Source organism: Leopardus geoffroyi, chromosome E1 (genome assembly GCF_018350155.1).
Source record: "Leopardus geoffroyi isolate Oge1 chromosome E1, O.geoffroyi_Oge1_pat1.0, whole genome shotgun sequence".
In the NCBI taxonomy this organism is placed as follows: Eukaryota; Metazoa; Chordata; class Mammalia; order Carnivora; family Felidae; genus Leopardus; species Leopardus geoffroyi.
In genome coordinates, this window is record NC_059330.1 from 57,551,836 (window position 1) to 57,570,276 (window position 18,441).

At 51.1% G+C, this 18,441-nt stretch overlaps 1 protein-coding gene across 3 annotated transcripts in view; it reads left to right on the plus strand.

Annotated features, from left to right (window-relative positions):
• The window catches only part of TNRC6C (trinucleotide repeat containing adaptor 6C), a 100,426-nt gene that overhangs the window by 17,508 nt on the left and 64,477 nt on the right, over positions 1-18,441 (plus strand). For 2 of the 3 annotated variants that reach the window (XM_045490927.1, XM_045490928.1), the window contains one exon: positions 2,743-3,069. The exons of the other annotated variant lie outside the window; for it this stretch is intronic. The gene's annotated coding sequence lies outside the window, so the exon portion shown is untranslated. The remainder of the gene's footprint in view (positions 1-2,742; positions 3,070-18,441) is intronic. 3 annotated transcript variants of the gene reach the window in all.

Here is an 18,441-nt window from a genome sequence, read left to right on the forward strand (position 1 = left end):
CTTGATGGGCACTTAGAAGGAACATTTAAGATAAACTATGAATGTCAAGGTTTGGTGGTTGGCTCATGGTAGGTTGGGGTGGATTAAGGGACGAACCAAGGGCGGAGCCCAGGTTGCTAGCACAGAGCCACAGGCCCAGAGCGTGATTGCAAAACTCCGAAGAAAAGCGAGTGAGGAAGCTGATGAATACCGGGAGCATGCTGAGTTTGAAGTGCCTGTAAGACCGCCAGGTGTAGATCTCTGGAAGTCACAGGGGGCTCGGATGGTGAGCACAGGGCTGATGGGTGCACACGGGATGACCCACGATGAGTGTCTGAGCAGAGAGAGTCTGCAACAAAACGTTAAGGAAGGGCAGAAGAAGAAGCCCCCAGAGGGGAGCGGGAAGGAGTGGCCCGAGAGGCCAGCAGGAATCCAAGCGAGGACTTTGAGAGCCATGGAGGCCGAGAAGGGAGGGTGTCTTCGGATGGCCAAAGCGACCATCGCTGCAGAAGACAATGGAGAGGTGGAGAAGACAGCTCAGAATGTGGCATTGGATGTTAGCATCAAGGAAGTGCTGAATGATCGTCATTTCCGCAGAGTAGAGGGCAAGATGGGCTGGGGAAGGGCCAGCGGTGGGTGAGGAGGCAGCACGAGGAGGCTCTGACAGGCCCTCCGAGAAGTTTGGACAGGAGGGGAGGCAACAAATGGGGAGGTGGGATTGGGGCCGAGGAGGGTGGTGGTGGTCGCCGTCTTTGACAGTGGTGGAGATTTGGGACGAGGAGGAGTTCGTTGCAGAGAGCGGCCACACACACAATCCCTGGGCAACTTAGAAGTCGCACATGTGCTTTCCTATACTCTCCACACAAACCCAAGTGGCTAGATCTCTTCTCTTGCGTACTTGTGTTTACAAAACAAAGAATCAATCAGAGGCTCACTCTTAAGCTTCGGGCCTTTGTGTTTGCTCTGGAGGGTGTCCGGGGCTTAAGACCCAAAGCACACGAAGTCCCCGAGATGGGATCCGCCGGAGGGCAGCATCTTGCAGTTGTCTCTCCAAAACCATTCGTTGTGGGATGCGCCAGTATTCACGTACCAAGAAGGAAAAAACACTGCCAGTTGACTGACCTGTCATCAACAGTAAGACACATCCCAGTGTAAATGCTTTTCACATATGAAGAGATTTAAGTCTTAAAATTGGTGAAATACGGTATTTGCTTCCGGTGGGAGCATCAGAAGCATGAGACGGAGAACAGTGTGATGCTCTTGTGTTTGTAGTGGCAGAAACTTGAAGATTGTGCCTCACGGCTTTTATTTCTTCTGGAAAGTAAAGTCCGACTTCATCATCCGCTCCAGAGTGCAAGGTCTTTGAGCGAGTCATTGACAGCAGTGGGGCCAGGCAGACCCAGGAAATTGTAGGACGGCCGGGGAGCACTGAGGGTGTCCTCAGTTAGGGATGTAAACTCCTAATGACACCAGACTACCTGGCTGTGATCTGAGTCAGGACTGGAGAGTGGACAGTGGCTTCATCTAGGATTAAGGGTTTGCTGGGCAGCACGACCGAAAAAGCAGTGGACCGAGGCCTTGTGGACGCAGACGGTGCAGACGGCACAGGGCCCCGGGCGCACCCGTGGGAAGCCCCGCCCCCCGCCCCGCCCCCCCCCCCCCCCCCCCCCCCCCCCCCGCCGCCGGTGTGGGTGGTGTAAAGGCCGACAGGAACGGCTTGTGTTCCCCGCAGTGTGGACCCGGCGTCTTTTCATACTGTTACTCACACGCTTAAGATATACACCAAACTAGGTATAAACGCGTTTTGCACAAAGACATTTACAAATTAAGTAGAAAAAAAATTTTTTTTTTTTTTTCCCCAAATAACAAGGTAAATGTAATGTCTCGGATATTAACGTTTCAGGTTCAAGATAGGAATGACTTTTGAGGCTCAGATTCTTTGCATTTGATGCGTCTGTGCTCCCTTAGGAGTGCAGGTGACTACTCAGATCTCCTTTGCATTTGGCCTGCTGGTTACTGTCAGGGTCACCACTCCGCTCCCCTCTCCCGCTCCTTGTTTCTGTTGAAATTGCTGTGGAGCTTCTGTTTGTGCAACACCCAGATGGCATTTTGGCTTCCGCTTAATTCAAATGCATCATTTGCACGTTAGTCCACTTGCATTCTTTTCAAGTAAATGTTTAACGGAGTGCAGTCAGTGCTATTGATAGCTCCACCAATGCTTCCATTATTCGGATAACGCAGGATGCGTGGGGGTGGGGGTGGGGGTGGGGGTGGCCATCAGAATTAAAACAAAAATCCCTTAATTTTGAAAAAAACACCAAGAGCAGTGGTTCTCAAAGCGTGGTCCCGGGACCACCAGCGTCGGATCAGAGTTGCGCGGAAACTTGCCAGAAATGCAAAGTCTCCCCTCCTCGCTCCACCCTGCTGAGTTCCCTGGAAGGGGCGTGGGGGGCAGGCCTGGGGCCTTCATCGGCCCTGCGTGGAGTCTGACGAAGCCGAGGTGTGAGCCGCTGCTCCGGCCTAACGGGATCGCCCACGTCGCAGACGAGGCACCCGGGGCCCAAAGCCTGCTGCTCCGAATTTCGGTTAGTCTGTAAGAAAACCGGGTCTCGCGCCTGACACCCTGGACTTCGGTCCAGTTCCGGTTCCCGGGTGCGACGTCGACCCTTTCCTTCTCGGTTTTTGCTTTGTCTCCCTTGGTTTGGGTTGGGGCTTCAGGAGGGCTACTAAAGTTCTGGGTTCTTTCCGTTTTGTCCCTTGCAGTGCCAGAACCTCCCAAGACCTGTTCGAGCCAGCCCCAGCCTGCCGGTACCGCCGCCAGCGTTTGCACCAGCGCCCTGCCGAGCGGCGGCAATGGCAAACGTGCGTCCGCCAGCAGCCAGCAGCCGGCTGCGCCCCGTTACCTGCCTCGCGAGGTGCCTCCACGCTTCCGCCAGCAAGAACAGAAGCAGCTGTTAAAGAGAGGCCAGCCGTTGCCTGCCGGGGCTCTGGCCAGCGTGAGCCCGACCCAGGGTGCCGGGCCCGCAGGCGTAAGCCCTCCTCCCCTCCCTGGAGCCGGAGCACAGCAGCACCCCAGTAAGCTCCAAGCAGGTAAAATACTCAGAGGGAGGCATTCCTTTCATCTGACCACGGTGCGCCATTTCAGCCTTGCTGCCCGCTCGTCAGAGAGACGTAGTTGGGTCCCCGTTCACGGTGTACGTGTAACAGCGTGAGCCAGCCAGCTAGCCAGATGCGTTTGTATCGGACCTTAAAGTTGGGTTCTGTTTTCGCCTTCTTCTCCATATGGTTCCTCGTATGTCTTGAGATGGCATTAGCTCCGTCAGCCGAGTTCGTTTCTCCCCAGAAGCCAAAGGTCTGCACGTGAGTCCTCGTAAGTCTGTGACGGCAGGTGCGGGGAGGGTCCTTCAGTAACCCTTCCTGCCCGGCCACCAGGCTGCCCGGGGTGGGCCCGCTCTGTCGGGGGTGAGGCTCTCGAACTCGTTCAGACACTTGGAGCCAAAGCTATCAGACCTCGGGCTGGGCCCCCGCGGCGTCCAGGGTCCCGCTTCTTGCCGGCGTCCTTGCCTGCAGTTGGACACCGGCTTTCTCTTGGCTCCGAGAGCACGCGCCACTCGTCCGTTGGCTCTCCAGCCTTCAGACTGCTGACAGCTCTCATCGCCTCTCTCTCCTCGTCCCGCCTTCTTGACCTTACTGGTGGACTCAGACTTAAAACACGTCTTTACTGACGTTTTAGAAATTTTTGGAAGAGAGCAAAGTACATGTGCTCAACGGCCACATTTCTCGTTACTTTCTTGAATCTTTCCACTTCCAATGATTTAACGGTTGGCACTCGTTCCAGCATGGAAACCGTATTTGCTGATGGCAGTGAAATTCACGTCTGTAATTAGAGAAGCAAGGAGGCTTCTTGTGCTAGATTGGAATTTAAAATTTTTTTTTTTTTCAACGTTTATTTATTTTTTTGGGACAGAGAGAGACAGAGCATGAACGGGGGAGGGGCAGAGAGAGAGGGAGACACAGAATCGGAAACAGGCTCCAGGCTCTGAGCCATCAGCCCAGAGCCCGACGCGGGGCTCGAACTCACGGACCGTGAGATCGTGACCTGGCTGAAGTCGGACGCTTAACCGACTGCGCCACCCAGGCGCCCCATGCTAGATTGGAATTTAAAAGAAACATGTCACAAGTTATATTAATGTTTTCTTTCATGTGCTGCCTTTTAACATGGAGAATAATTCCAACATGGCTTAAAAGTATCTCTAGGAGTATTTCACAAAACTCTGACTTTGTGATACATTCGAAACAAATCTTTTTAGACCACTTTGCCACGTCCCTTCAAATAGTCCCGACTCTTACCTGCTAAATTCCCGGGAGAGGGGATGTAGGTCAGTGATTGTCAGCAAAAAGCAAGGAAGAAAAGAAATGATCAAATATAGTCATTGGCCAGGAATATAGTCCCGTCTGCTTCGCCGCAAGCAATTATATAATCGAGCACCGTTCCTTTCTACACTGAAGGGTGGTCCTCTGGACAGTCTTAACACACAGGGAGCGTGTGGCTGTCCCTAAACAGCTTGGTGTATCAGCTGAAGATGCTTAGTTTGAGAACCTGGACAAGAAGCGTAACACCTGCTCTCTTCAGGGCTTGTCCTGTTGTCACGATTTGTTGGAAGGATTGCGTCCGGGTACTCTTCAAATGCCGTTGGTGCAAAAGCTGCCACTGGTATCTCCTTGGCTTATTTGCCTCTGCAAATACCCTTCTCCAGAAAGCTAGTTCTAGTTTATTATGCTTTAGAAAAAAAGAGAAGACTAAATAAATCCACATTTTCTGTAAAACCGCTCAGAAAATGGAATCAGTCTGTACTCTGTCAGTAAGATAAGAAATGACAGCTTTATGGCTCCTGAGCAGAGGTCTTCCTTTTACACCGAGTGCATCTCTTTCCCACCAGTTGCTGGTCTTGTAGCCAGATGAACCTTTCTGACTGGTTCGGGTCCCCTCAAAACCTGTCCTGCTTCCCCAGCTCCTGCTGCACAGGGTCTGGCTTTCCCGGGCTGCCACAGCCCTTCCCGTCTTGTCCAGTCCGTGCTGCCCCTCCTAGTCTGCGTGGCCACTTCCCACCCTAACCAGCCCTGTGTCCGCCAGATCGCCTCTCGTCTCTTCCCTCCTTCCTGCCTGCCTGCCCAGGCCGCTGCCGCCCCGCCCCCCCACGAAGCCCCTTCCCTCCTCCACTCTCTCTGTTCCTCGTCTGCACGCACAGCCTCCCCTTCTGGCACACGGTGCAGCCCACATTGTTTGCTGGCTAATTGTAAGAGTCTCACCTCTCTATCAAATTGAAAGTACCCTCTAAAGAAACCTTCTTGAACATCTGGGTGGCTCAGTCGGTAAAGTGTCCGACTTCAGCTCAAGTCATGATCCCACGGTTCATGAGTTTGAGCCCCACATTGGGCTCTGCACTGACAGCACAGAGCCCGCTTGGGATTCTCTCTCTCTCTCTCTCTCTCTCTCTCTCAAAATATATAAACTTAAAAAAAATTTTCTTTTTAAAAGAAAGCTTCTCACTTTCCTTTGGATGGAAAGAGCTCTGCACCAGGGGGAAGGCCTGACAGCTGGCATGGGTCACACCCCCAGCTAGGACTTCATTCCCCCCTAAAATCAGAAGTCTGAGACTCTCAGGACCTCTAGTTGCTAAGGTCCCTTCCCTTTAATCTCTGACTCAAACACTGGCTCCAGAGCGCTTGCTTGATTTTGTCAGCAGAGGCACCGCTGGCACCGTGCCCCGTGTTGCTCAGGCACCAGCACAGGGATTGGCCAGGAAGCAGCAGCAGCACGGTCAGGACACAGGCTTGCAGGCCCCGGGCCTGATGACGTTTCCAGACCTGTGACCTCCTGTGTGACTTCGACCAAGCCGCTTTCACTGCCTATTCGAGCCCTCATCTCTGACATGGGGGGACCCCTACTTCACAGGACTCTGAGGGTGAGATATTTGCTTCACGTGTGGCACAGGGCCTTGTATACAATAAGTGCTCCATAAGTGCAGCAAATATGTGCCCATCTTTGAAACGCTATGATGGGGCAGCAGTCGTTTTTTAAACTCGCAAAATCTTTAAATGAGTAAATTCTGCAACAGCACAAGAAAGCTCTCTCGTCCCTCTGTGACCTGCGTACATTTTGAAATTTTAGCCGACCTTCCTAGAGATGAAGCGTTCTATAAACTTTTCTTTTTCTTTTTTTTTATTTTTTTTATTTTTTTTTCAACGTTTATTTTTATTTTTGGGACAGAGAGAGACAGAGCATGAATGGGGGAGGGGCAGAGAGAGAGGGAGACACAGAATCGGAAACAGGCTCCAGGCTCCGAGCCATCAGCCCAGAGCCCGACGCGGGGCTCGAACCCACGGACCGCGAGATCGTGACCTGGCTGAAGTTGGACGCTTAACTGACTGCGCCACCCAGGCGCCCCTAAACTTTTCTTTTTCATGGTGCGTATTATGCACTGAATTCATATCCAGGTGAAATCCAGAAGAGTGGCCACGTTTTCTTGGTGCATTTGAAACTTTCCTAGATACTGCTTCAAGTAAAAGTTCGTGTAACTTCTATTTTAAGTAACACGTAGATCGTCGTTGTGTTTCGTTCTGGGTAAGCAGGTTTCCACTCCGCAGCCACACCTGCGTGAAAATGAAAAATGCGGTTTCACTCATTATTCCATTCCTCCAACTGTAATGTTAAGTTAAAACATAAAGAAGGCTCGGTCAGGGAACTAAGATTGAATTACCCAAGCAGGGAGTGGGTACGTGACTCATCCTTCAGATTTTAAGAGCAGACCGTTTCTCATGAAAAGAAAAGTGGGGTAAGGGGTTATTTCAGCCCAGCACGTTAATTTTCAGCCCAGCACAAAAATTAATACACCCATACCAGGTGTATCAGTATGTGGACCCTTCTTCCCCCAAAAGGTTTCGTGTGGGGGCACCCGGGTGACTCAGCCGGTTAAGCGTCCAACTCTTGATCTCGGCTCAGGATATGGTCTCATGGTCGTGGGATCGAGCCCCGTGTCGGGCTCTGTGTTGATAGTGCAGAGCATGCTTAGGATTCTCTCTCCCTCTCTCTTACCTGTCCCCTGCTTGCGTGCGTGCATGTGCACACACGATCCCTCTCTCTCTCTCCCCCTCTCAAAATAGATAAAAAAGAAAAAAAAAAGGTTTAGTGTGATTGGCAAAGATTAGAGAAGGCTACATATCCCTGGAAGGAATTGGTGGCCTTTGAATCACCTTTATCATAGCTCTTAGGTTTAAACAGTCACACGTGCAAACCTGCCAGAATTCATGAGCATCCTGGTTGCCTCCCATCTGAGTGCTGCCTCCTCCATGGGGAGGGGACTGTTGCAGTCCTCGCTGGAGTAAGGGACAGTGATCGCATCCATCCGGTACACAGAAAGCATTTACAGATACCAGTGAGCGGTGGAGGTGGAGACATGGGAGCGTTTTTGAAGAATTGAAAGCCGAAGTCACACTTGCTTTAGCCCAGCAAGCGGAGATACATTTTCTCTACTGGTGTAGAAGGCGCTGGTAGCATATGGAGAGAGACCCAGCCTGACAGTGATTTTTTAATTCATTCGTGTCCTTTATGTTGCACATGCTTCTGAAGAGGATATGTCAGTAGATCAGTCCAGCTCTTAAGTTTCATTAGGATTCACCTTGTAATTTACATTAATCTGTCACACTTGTTCATATGGAAGAATCGCAATGCCAGTTTTTGCCGTATTTTGACAAACCGATACACTAGCTTCATCCTTTTTCACTGTCTCTTTCCTTTTGTTCCTCCCTCCGAATGTTTAGGCAGCCGTCCCACACGGCCGTTTGTATGCCTCTGACAAGGGAGAAGAGGCTGACCTTCCAGAGTTTCTTCTAGCGTTAAGTCATCGAGCAAAACACGTATTGAATGCCTACTAAGTATAGGGAGGCCCAGGTGGGTGGGGTGCCCAGTCGGAGATCACGGTGGGGTATCACATGCGCCATAACCCAGACTGAGGATGGGCGCCCGCCAAGGAAGGCTTTCTGATGGAGGCGACACAAGCTGAGTTTTGGATTCGTCGGGAAGGCGATAGAGCAGCCTGCGTGCGGGGAGGGCCTCGTTGGGTAATGAAGGTGGTTCTGCGTGGCAGGGGGCAGCGTGCCGGGGTCAGCAAGAGGAGACAGGGCTGGAAAGGTGACTGCCAGTGAGTATAGCAATAAACTAGCAAACTTACTGTGATGACCCAGTCCCATCAAATCCACATTCAGAGCTATCCCAGCACATTACTTTTCGAACTTGATAGACTAATTCGGAAGTTCATCTAGGAGAGTAAACGTACATAAATAGAAAAGCCAAGAAATTCTTTTTTTTTTTTTTTTAATGTTTTCATTTCTTTTCGAGAGAGAGAGAGAGAAGAGGGGGGCAGACAGAGAGAGAGAGAGAGACAGAGGATCTGAAGCGGGCTCTGTGCTGACAGCAGAGAGCCCGATGCGGGCTGGAACTCACAAACCATGAGTTCATGACCTGAGCCCAAGTCGGAAGCTTAACCGACTGAGCCATCCAGGTGCTCCCAAGAACATTTTTTATTTATTTATTTTTTTTTTTAATTTTTTTTTTTCAACGTTTATTTATTTTTGGGACAGAGAGAGACAGAGCATGAACGGGGGAGGGGCAGAGAGAGAGGGAGATACAGAATCGGAAACAGGCTCCAGGCTCTGAGCCATCAGCCCAGAGCCCGACGCGGGGCTCAAACTCCCAGACCGCGAGATCGTGACCTGGCTGAAGTCGGACGCTTAACCGACTGCGCCACCCAGGCGCCCCGCAAGAACATTTTTTAAAAGAATAATGAGCCACCCAGTAGAGCGAATGATGCCCTAGTAATTGATTACAACTGTGTGTGACTGGGGCAAGACAAAACAAACGAACAGAGGCGATGCAGTGGAGAGACTGTGGACAGGCACGTGCATGCGTGGAGACCGAGGTGAGCATGACGTGGCCTTACAGACTCCTGGGAAACGGTGGCCCCGGTCAACGGAGTGCTAGAAAGCCACACGCAAAACGCACGGGAGAACTATCAGAGGCGACACAGGAGAATAGTTCCACATCATGGCCTGAAGGTTTCTCTCAAGCAAGAAGCCGTGCAAAGAAAGGCAGACAAAGTTATGTATAAAAAAGTTACAGATTTTTGTACGAACCCGTAAATAAAACCTGAGAGGAAATACCAAGCATTCCCATAAATCAACGAGGAAAAAAACCAGTTCGGTAGGAGAGTGGGCAGAGATTGTTGGCCGGCAGATCATAAAGCTACTTACTACAAGTGAGTCCTAAGCATTGAGAGATCATGTTACGTGTGGCCACGGGAAACATAAATGAAGACGAAAACAACAGGGCTACATCGTTCTTCACGTACCAAGTTGCCAGAACTTGACAATCTATTGTAGTCACTGTGGCACCGGTGATTGAGGGAGCGCTCACTGTTTGCCGGATCCAAGTGCTTTACGCATATTAACTTGTTTATTAGTCTTCGCAGCAAGAATCCGGAACCACCACACCCGGCAGGTGGAAGTGTGGGAAGGGGCAGTGGGCAACTGGCTGCAGGAAGGGATGTGAACTGGTGCGGCCTCTGGGGAGGGCAGTTGGGGAGAACTGATAAACACGCTAGGTGGTCCTGTCCCCTGACCCAGCGGTTCTAACTAGGAATACATCTGTTCGCCGGCCCCGTCTCTGTTGGCTCGGCGCTCATCGCCTGCCCAGTGGCCCGATCTGGTGGTCGGTGAGCGGCAGTCAAGAGGCAGTACGGACAAAGACCCCTTGGAACAGTTACATGTGTAGGGGACATTATGAACCTTCCAGAGACAGACGCCGTGCTTTGCCATGCGGAGATAAAGAATGACCTGTGTTCGAGAACCAGCCGAGCTTTTGCTGGGTCTCCCTCCAGTCCCCTGTCGTGGGCGGTTTCCACAGAGATACAAGTTGCCGGGCTGGAGAGGGGCTCCTGCAAAACGAGACGAGACGGAGAAGCCAGGGTTCCCCAGCCTTGGTTCCAGGTTCCCTATTTAAACAGCATTTGTCCTGAAATAAAACATTGGCCTTCTAAAAAAATAATGGGGGGGGGGGGGAATTGATTTTTTAATTCATGTATTAATTTGGAGGGGAGCTCATTTAGCCAATTGGCAAAAGTTGTAACTGGTAAGATGAGTGGTAGATAAATGTAGTGATTCACACCATCCAGGTTCCAGAAAAATGTCATTTTGTCATGTGATTTTCTAGGCAGACTATGTTTTTGCAAGTCTGCCACATAACTGTAGCTCGAGACACTTGAGAGCTTGAAAAAAAAGTCTTTTTCATTGTGCTAAAGGCAGAACAATATATTGTTTTGGTGGCTGCTTTGTACATTTATAAACAGAGGCTTTGATTAATATGCAGTAGGGTAGTGTTTGCTACTTAGATCTTTTTTAGATAGAGGCAGGAAAGTAATTAAGAAGTTGGACACTTGCCAGTTTACATATGGGACTCGTTTAGAATACTATCGCCAGTGTTGGTATGCCAAATGTTTCAGGGCTGTTGAGAGAAAGCGGGAAGGAGGAAGGAACGGAAAACAAAGGCACTATGAAAGAACATTTATTTGCACGCAGCCAGTAGGCGCTAGGCCTTATTCTTCTGGCTGCCTTTCAAAACAACAGAAGAGGGGCCCCCGGTGCGCCCCCCGTAGCCTGTCCTCAAGTGCAAACGTTGGGTGACAATCGAAAGAATTTCAAGAGGAAGGAAGATCGGTTTAGTGTCAGCTGCAATTAGATAATCAGAGCTTTCAAATCCCTCGGTGGGTGCCTCCCCCCGCGTGGCAGGGGATGAATCGGGTACCTCCCGGCGCGGAAAGGGCATCGCCGGCCCCCCCCCCCCCCCCCGGCCCCGCGGGCGCCCGCAGGTTGCCCGGCCGCAGGCCTGCGCGGGAGGGTCCCGGCGGCGCGCGGCCGACATGGTGGAGCCGCGCGCCCCCGCCGGCTCCCGAGGCAGCGTCTCCGGGCCCGGGCGGGCCGCGCCTGCAGGTACCCCACCCCCGGCGGCGCGAGCGAGCGGGGAGAGCGGGGAGGCGAGCGGGGCGGCTCTGCGCCCGGGGCCCCGAGCGGATAAAATGGCGTCGTGGCCACCCGCTGCGCCACCTCGGCCGTGGCCGTGCTGCGGGGGCGGGGGCGGAGGGCTCCCGCGGCTCTCTCCCCAGCGCGGCTCTCTCCCCAGCGCTGCCGGCTCCCTCCCCCGAGCTGCTGAGCGCCCAGCGGCCTGCCATGGGTCCTGCCGCGCCGATAGGTCCCTAACCTGCCCCAAGCCATTTCTTTGCAGAAAGCACAGGCCCAAAAGCTGAGTGTTGTGGACACTTGGACTGTTGTTCTCAGTAAACCTTTTACTCTGTTCTGCATTTCATAATTCCTTGTATTTGTGGAAGTTGACAGATGAAATGTTTAGAGTTGTGCCCCGAGATGGAATTGGCGATTCAGAGCGCTTTCTCCACGATATGCTGGCGCACGGGAAAGGCGGTGGGAGGGGAGGCGGCTCTGGTTGTCAAAAGCTGAGCGCAGGTGTTCCGTTCATCCCGCTCCTGGAAGGACGAGTGGCAGGCGCCAGGCGCCGTGTGTTATCAGTCAGCATTAGGAAACATTTTCAGCTATGGAGAGCGTTGGGAATTCCTTTCTATAATGTATGGTTTGCTGTTTGGTCGTTTCAGTCCTGGGGACTTTGGGGGTGAAGAACGAGCAGCGGGCTGTTTGTCAGTGGCTCAGTGCTAGTGCTGATTCAGCGTTCTGCACGTTGCTGGGTGAACCGTGTGGGCGCTTCCCTATCTGATGAATTTGATCCCTCATTAGGATGTTGCTTACTCCAGCTGCTGGAAGTTCTGAGTTAAATACTTGAAGATCTTGTGTGTGTATGGTAACATTTTGGAATTTAAAAAAAAAAAAAAGGAGGCTTTTCTCTTTAAATCATGCTATTGTGTAACCCGTTTTAATTTAATCACTTAAGACAGTTATGTTACTTAGATTTTTATAGAGACACCTATTTTTAGAATGTTAACAGCAGAAGAAAAGAGATTTTAACGTGATAGACCAACTTCATTCGATTTTTCTTTTTACAGCTCTTTTAGGGGGAACTAGTTTAATAGAATGGTAGAGTGAGAGGGGCACTAGATGCAGGGTTCAGTTCAGCCCTTACTGCTTGTTAGCCGAAACAGCTTTTCCAAGTGTGAGCTCTCTGAAACAGAGGTTTCCCCGTCTCTGAGATGGACATTATTTGTTAAGGTTCAGTTAATTCAGTGTGTGTGGAGATGCTTGCAATTTCAAAGTGCTATGTGCTGTCTTATGGCTGTGACAACTCTGTACTCTGTCTCAGACTTATGATCGCAGGCACGTTAGCCTTCCAGAGCCCCTGGGCGACGCAGGAGAGTCTAGAATACCTGTAAGAGAATACGGTCTCGCTTCGCTTCACAGCTCTCATTCATTTCAAAATCCCGCTCCTAGGAAGTCAGTCACTTCACAAATTCTTCTAAGCATAATTCTCTCTGTGAACTTTGGTTTATGAGAAGCATGTTATTCAATTATTGTTGAAGTCAGAAAGTTTTCTTAGGAAGAATGGTGTGCCTTCAACATAAAGAGAATGACGGCCTTTTTACATTCTCATTTTTGGAATAAATTATCAGAATATGTCGTGGGGGCACCTGGGTGGCTCAGTCGGTTGAGCGGTGGACTCTCGATTTCGGCTCAGGTCATGATCCCAGGGTTGTGGGATGGGGCCGCATGTAGGGCTCCGTGCTGAGCATGGAACCAGCTTAAGATTCTCTCTCTCCCTCCTCCTCTAACCCCACCCCCCGCCTGTGCACACACTTTCTCTCTCTCTGTCTCTCTCTAAAAAACTGAAAGAGAAAAAGAGTGCGTGGCAGCAGTGCTGGAGGTGGCAGGCTAGTGATAAAGACGGTGGCCGTGGTGACGGCAGGAGGACAGGGAGGGGAGACACAGTTAGGGATCCCTGGGACAGAGCTGCTCAAACTGTGCTCCTCAGAGGCCCACAGATTTCAGAGGCATCCGCGTGGGGAAGGGACAGCGGCGAGTGAGTCTGGCCTGATTTTCCAAAGTGGCTCAGGGCGTCACACCTCGTGTGTTGGCGATGTCAGCTCTCCTGCTTGTGTCTGGGTGCTTGTGCTGTCTTTAGCGCTGCGCTAAGAAGGCTGCGGTGAGTGGTGTTTTCAAAACAAGTCTTTAGTTGAAAACCGTAACCATGGCGTTAAAATCATAACTTTTTGCTTTTTAGTTTTTGAGACCTTTCGGGCTTCTGAACACATTTTTATGTTCGAACTGTTGGTGTTTTTTAACATTGAACCAATAGAACATGATTCTCCTCGTAAAACTTCTTGAGCAGGGGGAAAACAATGAGGAAACAAGATACAAGTGGAATAAGGAAAATAAGGGAAAAGTAGCACAAGGAATGGAGCCTGTGTGTCCTGTGCCCGCCTCTGTCACGGCCCAAGGTCCTCTTCTTGAAGACACCGGGTCCGTTCACCTGAGGAGTCCCTGTAAGCCCATCAGGTGGGCCTGGGAAGCAGGTGTGCCTCAGCTAGACGTGTCTGTCCAAGGGAACAGTGGTTGAGGACACTGTGGTGGGGGTTGCACGCGGACAGGTGTGATACGGGGCCCTACCCTATACAGAGAGACGTTTGAAAGAACGCTCCCAGGACGGGGCGCCTGGGTGGCTCAGCCGGTTAAGCGTCCAACTTTGGCTCGGGTCACGATCTCGCAGTTCGTGGGTTCAAGCCCCGCGTCGGGCTCTGTGCTGACCACTGGGAGCCTAGAGCCTGCTGCGGATTCTGCATCTCCCTCCCTCTCTGCTCCTCCCCTGCTCACACCGTGTCTTTCGGTCTCAAAAACAAATAAACGTTAAAAAAAGTCTTTTAGGGGCACCTGGGTGGCTCAGTCTGTTAACCTTCGGACTTGGGCTCAGGTCATGATCTCATGGTTTGTGAGTTCAAGCCCCGTGTTGGGCCTGTGCTGACAGCTCAGAGCCTGGAGCCTGCTTCGGATTCTGTGTCTCCCTCTCTCTGCCCCTCCCCTGCTCATGCTCTCTCTCTCATAAATAAACATCAAAAAAAAAGGGTTTTTTTAATCTTTTAAAAAATAAGAACACTCCTGGGGCACTGGGAATGTACCAGAACTGGGAGCATCAAGGAATAGGGCCAAAAAATCAGAAGCGTAGCCCTACAGCATAGAAGGGATTGTTACTACTCATCCTTAACTTCTTGGTTTTTTTTTTTTTAATTTTTTTTTTCAACGTTTATTTATTTTTGGGACAGAGAGAGACAGAGTATGAACGGGGGAGGGGCAGAGAGAGAGGGAGACACAGAATCGGAAACAGGCTCCAGGCTCTGAGCCATCAGCCCAGAGCCTGACGCGGGGCTCGAACTCACGGACCGCGAGATCGTGACCTGGCTGAAGTTGGACGCTTAACCGACTGCGCCACCCAGGCGCCCCTTTAACTTCTTGGTTTTTATGTGTCTAATGTAAATCGCGCCCACAAAAGTACTTTTCTTAGATAAATACTTATATTAGTTTGGAGATCTGAAAGTTTAATTACAATGAAAAACATCATAATGATTGTCCCTTTCATTTTGTTCCTTATCCACCGTTTTCATTACAACTAAAGACGTTTAAATAGAAACTGTTTGTAGCAGCCTACGTAGTAAGTAATAACACCACTGATAACGAGTAGCACGTTAACTTGTTAGCCTCCTTTTCGGCCCCTCCAAAGAGCTGCGTGTGTAAAGACCGCCGGTCTTTGCAGTGTTGGGGACAAAGGCCCTCGCTGCAAGTGGATGCAGGCTTTTCGGGCAGCGCTGGGGACCGAGCAGGCCCTCTCCTTTGTCCTCTCCGTGCGGGAGTGCAGGGCGTGCGCCGTTCTCTGGAACACTCTTCAAAGTCGCTTCTGAGACATTTCTTCATCTGCTTTCATCTCTCCCTTCCTCGTGCTCTTCTCCCCCGGCCTTCTCACTCTTTTCTGCCCCTTCCTGCTGTTCATGCCTAGTTCTGGAACGTTCAGCTCACCTCTGCGGGACGTGTTCTCGCTGTTGAGGAAGAGGATACTGCTCAGGGACGGCGCCTGTTAGATGCGGCTCCCACTCGGCTGGGCTGTTGAGGAGGCTGACGGGCATGGAGAGGAGACAGGAGTGGCACTGGTGGCCTTTTAAAGAGCTAGATAAAGCACCGGCAGCGTTGCCCCCGTCCACGCGGAGACAGAGGGGACAAGGACACGCCCTGTGCTGATGAGCTGAACCACGCACATCTGAGCTCCTGGCTGATTTCTCCCCGGACTTTGGGGCGGATCTGCCTGGATGTCTCACGAGCACCCCAGACTCCCTGCTGAGTCTGCACCGTCATCTCCCTTCCTCCTCCCCCTTCTCAGAACTGCTCTTGGGGCGCCTGGGTGGCGCAGTCGGTTAAGCGTCCGACTTCAGCCAGGTCACGATCTCGCGGTCCGTGAGTTCGAGCCCCGCGTCGGGCTCTGTGCTGACAGCTCGGAGCCTGGAGCCTGCTTTGGATTCTGTGTCTCCCTCTCTCTGACCCTCCCCCGTTCATGCTCTGTCTCTCTCTGTCCCAAAAAAAATAAATAAACGTTGAAAAAAAAAAAATTAAAAAAAAAAAAAAAAGAACTGCTCTTACTCCAGTGCTCCCGAGCTCAGCGCCCAAACCCCAGATCTGGGCTTCACTCTTGGGTCCTCCTGTCCCGCTCCCCACATGTCCAGTCTTTCTGTAGGTCCTGTTAACTCTGCCAGCTAAATATCACTCCCTGTCCCCATCTCCCACGGCAAGGCCCTCAGGTTAGATTATGGTTACTGTCTTAGCCTCAGCTACGGCCACCAAAGTGGAGGATGGAGAAAAATTAGCCTTTGGTTTTATTTTTTAGCATAGAAGGTAAGGAAGAAATCCCAGTGTTCTAGTTCTAATATTTGCTCTACAGCGTGACGCGTGTGTCCTCTACCGACGATCCAGGCCTGGGTCGCAGGTCTCACACGTGTGGTGGGTGTGGGCGGGTTGGGGTCTCACCTGCCGGAAGGGGCCGTCTCAGGGCCGCGGTCATTCCTTCTTGCACTCCGGGTTTTGAGCCAGGTCGGCTCGTGTGGGCTCGGTGAGGTTTCCATAGACCTGACGGCCCCAAACAGGGCCGTCTCAGCAGTGCTGCTGCCTCGGGAAACAGGGCCCAGGGCACCACCTTTGGTGCCGAACAGACTCCCGGCCCTCTCCTGGCAGAGTGGCTGGCATTCTGAAACTCACATGTCTTTGACAAGAGGCTGCGCGTTCCCAACTTGCTGATGTGCAGCAAATGAGAAGTCTTGTTTATTTTTGATATAAAAAGTACAGGAGGAACGCATTACTAATCTTTGCTCTGTGGGTTAACGTTGGGCTTTCTGTTGGCCATCCTGCGTGGGTCTCACTTCCCACATGTGCTCATTTATTTGTTTTGTTGGAGCAGCATTCGGAAGTAAACTGCAGGTATCACGGCCCTTCGATGGCTCCTGTGTACAGAGATGCTCTCTTGTACAGCCACAGTGTAATGATAGATTTAGGACCTTTAACTTTGGCATAATCCCATTAGCTAGTGTACCTGGATTTAATACACTTGAATTTCACCAGTTGTCCCAATAATGCCCTTTATAGCAGTTGAACTCTGTGTATTTTTTTAAGTTTTATTTTATTTATTTCGTAATGTCTGTGCCCAGTGTGGGGCTCGAACTCACAACCCCAGGATGAAGAATCTCACGATCCACCGACTGAGCCGGCCACGCAGCCCTATCTGTGTCTGTTGATGCCACTTCCTTGAATGGAAAGTAAAATGAGAGGATTCGCTGCTTCAGAATTGTTTCTGATAGTAAAACGATAGCTCGGTGTGATGTTTAGTCCTGGCTTTTTTTTTTTTTTTTTTTTTTAATGAGAAAGTGAGAGACCATGCAAGCTGGGAGAGGGGCGGAGGGAAGGAGGGAGAAAGAGACAGAGAGAGACAGAGAAAGAGAAAGAAAAAGAGAATCTCAAGCAGGTTCCATGCTCTTCGTGGAAGTTGGACACTCAGGGCACCTGGGTGCCTCGGTCGGTTACGCGTCCAACTCTTGATTTTGGCGCAGGTCGTGATCTTGCAGTTCATGAGACCGAGGTCCATCCACATCAGGCTCTGCACTGACCATGTGGAGTCTGCTTGGGATTCTCCCACCACCACCTCCTCCCTGAAAATAAATAAACAAGCTTTTTCCAAGAAAGTTAAAAAAAAAAAAGTCGGATGCTCAACCAACTGAGCCACCCAGAGACCCTTTTAGTTTTTTTATGTATTTATTTCTGCATTCGTAATTTTCAGAGAAATACCTAGAACCTGCCCTTGGAAACACAAGAATACCTTCTGTTTACTTTTTAGGTACTTTTTGTGTACTTTCGGTCTCCACATACTGCCACTGAATTAATTTTTGGAGACCTAGTTTATTCTGATGTTGTTGAAGGACCAAGAAGTAAGAAACGGAAGAGCCCCTGAACTAGAAGAAAGGAGGAGGAGGGAGGAGCAGTGTGCCCAGTGATGGCAGGCCAGACGTGAAATGTCAGCAGCCGCAGCTGAAACCGACATGGGGACGGGAGGTGTGCCAGGCCACAAGGTGCCCCAGAGCCTGCAGCTTGTCTGGGACCCAGGGGGACCCGGGGGGAGACCGTACAGGCGGCGGGGCGGTGGGGGAGGGCATACACGGCCCAGCAGTTTGTTTTAAGTAGAACGGTGTTGCCCCACACTTCTTCACTCCAGGACCCATCTTTGAAGGAAACTACGTGTCCGTTGTAGATGTCTACATCTGATCTTAGCCAAAAGGCCGAGAGGCGATCGATCGTTGTAGATTTCTAATGTCAGTTACAACTTTTTGTAAATGTAAACTTTTTCACTGCTAATGGTAATCGTGTCAGATGCTCTGCCGAACACGGGAGGAAAGAACTGGGCCATCCTTGCCTTGTCAGAATCTACAGCCTAGAGGGAGAGACAGACTGTCACACGGATGGATAACACACACCAAGATGTACGCTCCATGAGAGAAGGAGCTTGTCTGTCTGGTTCAGCACTGTGTCCCCAGCATGATGCCGGCACGTAGGAGGCGCTCCGAGATAGTTCTCATCTAAATCAGGGCTTGGCAAGCGCGGCCCGCAAGCCAAATCTAGCCTGCCACCTGCTTTTGTAAATAAAGTTTTGTTGGGACACGGCCATACTCCTTCATTTACGTATCATCCACGGCGGCTTTCGCACCGCGGTGACAGAGCGGAGTGGTTGTTTCAGAGGCCATATGGCCCACAGGGCCTAAAATATTTACTCTTTGGCCCTTCACAGAAAATGTTTGCCAGGCCCTGGTCTAAACGAATGAAAAGGAAAGCAGACTGTCAAGTTTAATGTGTCCGAGGGCCCCGGCGGCGAGG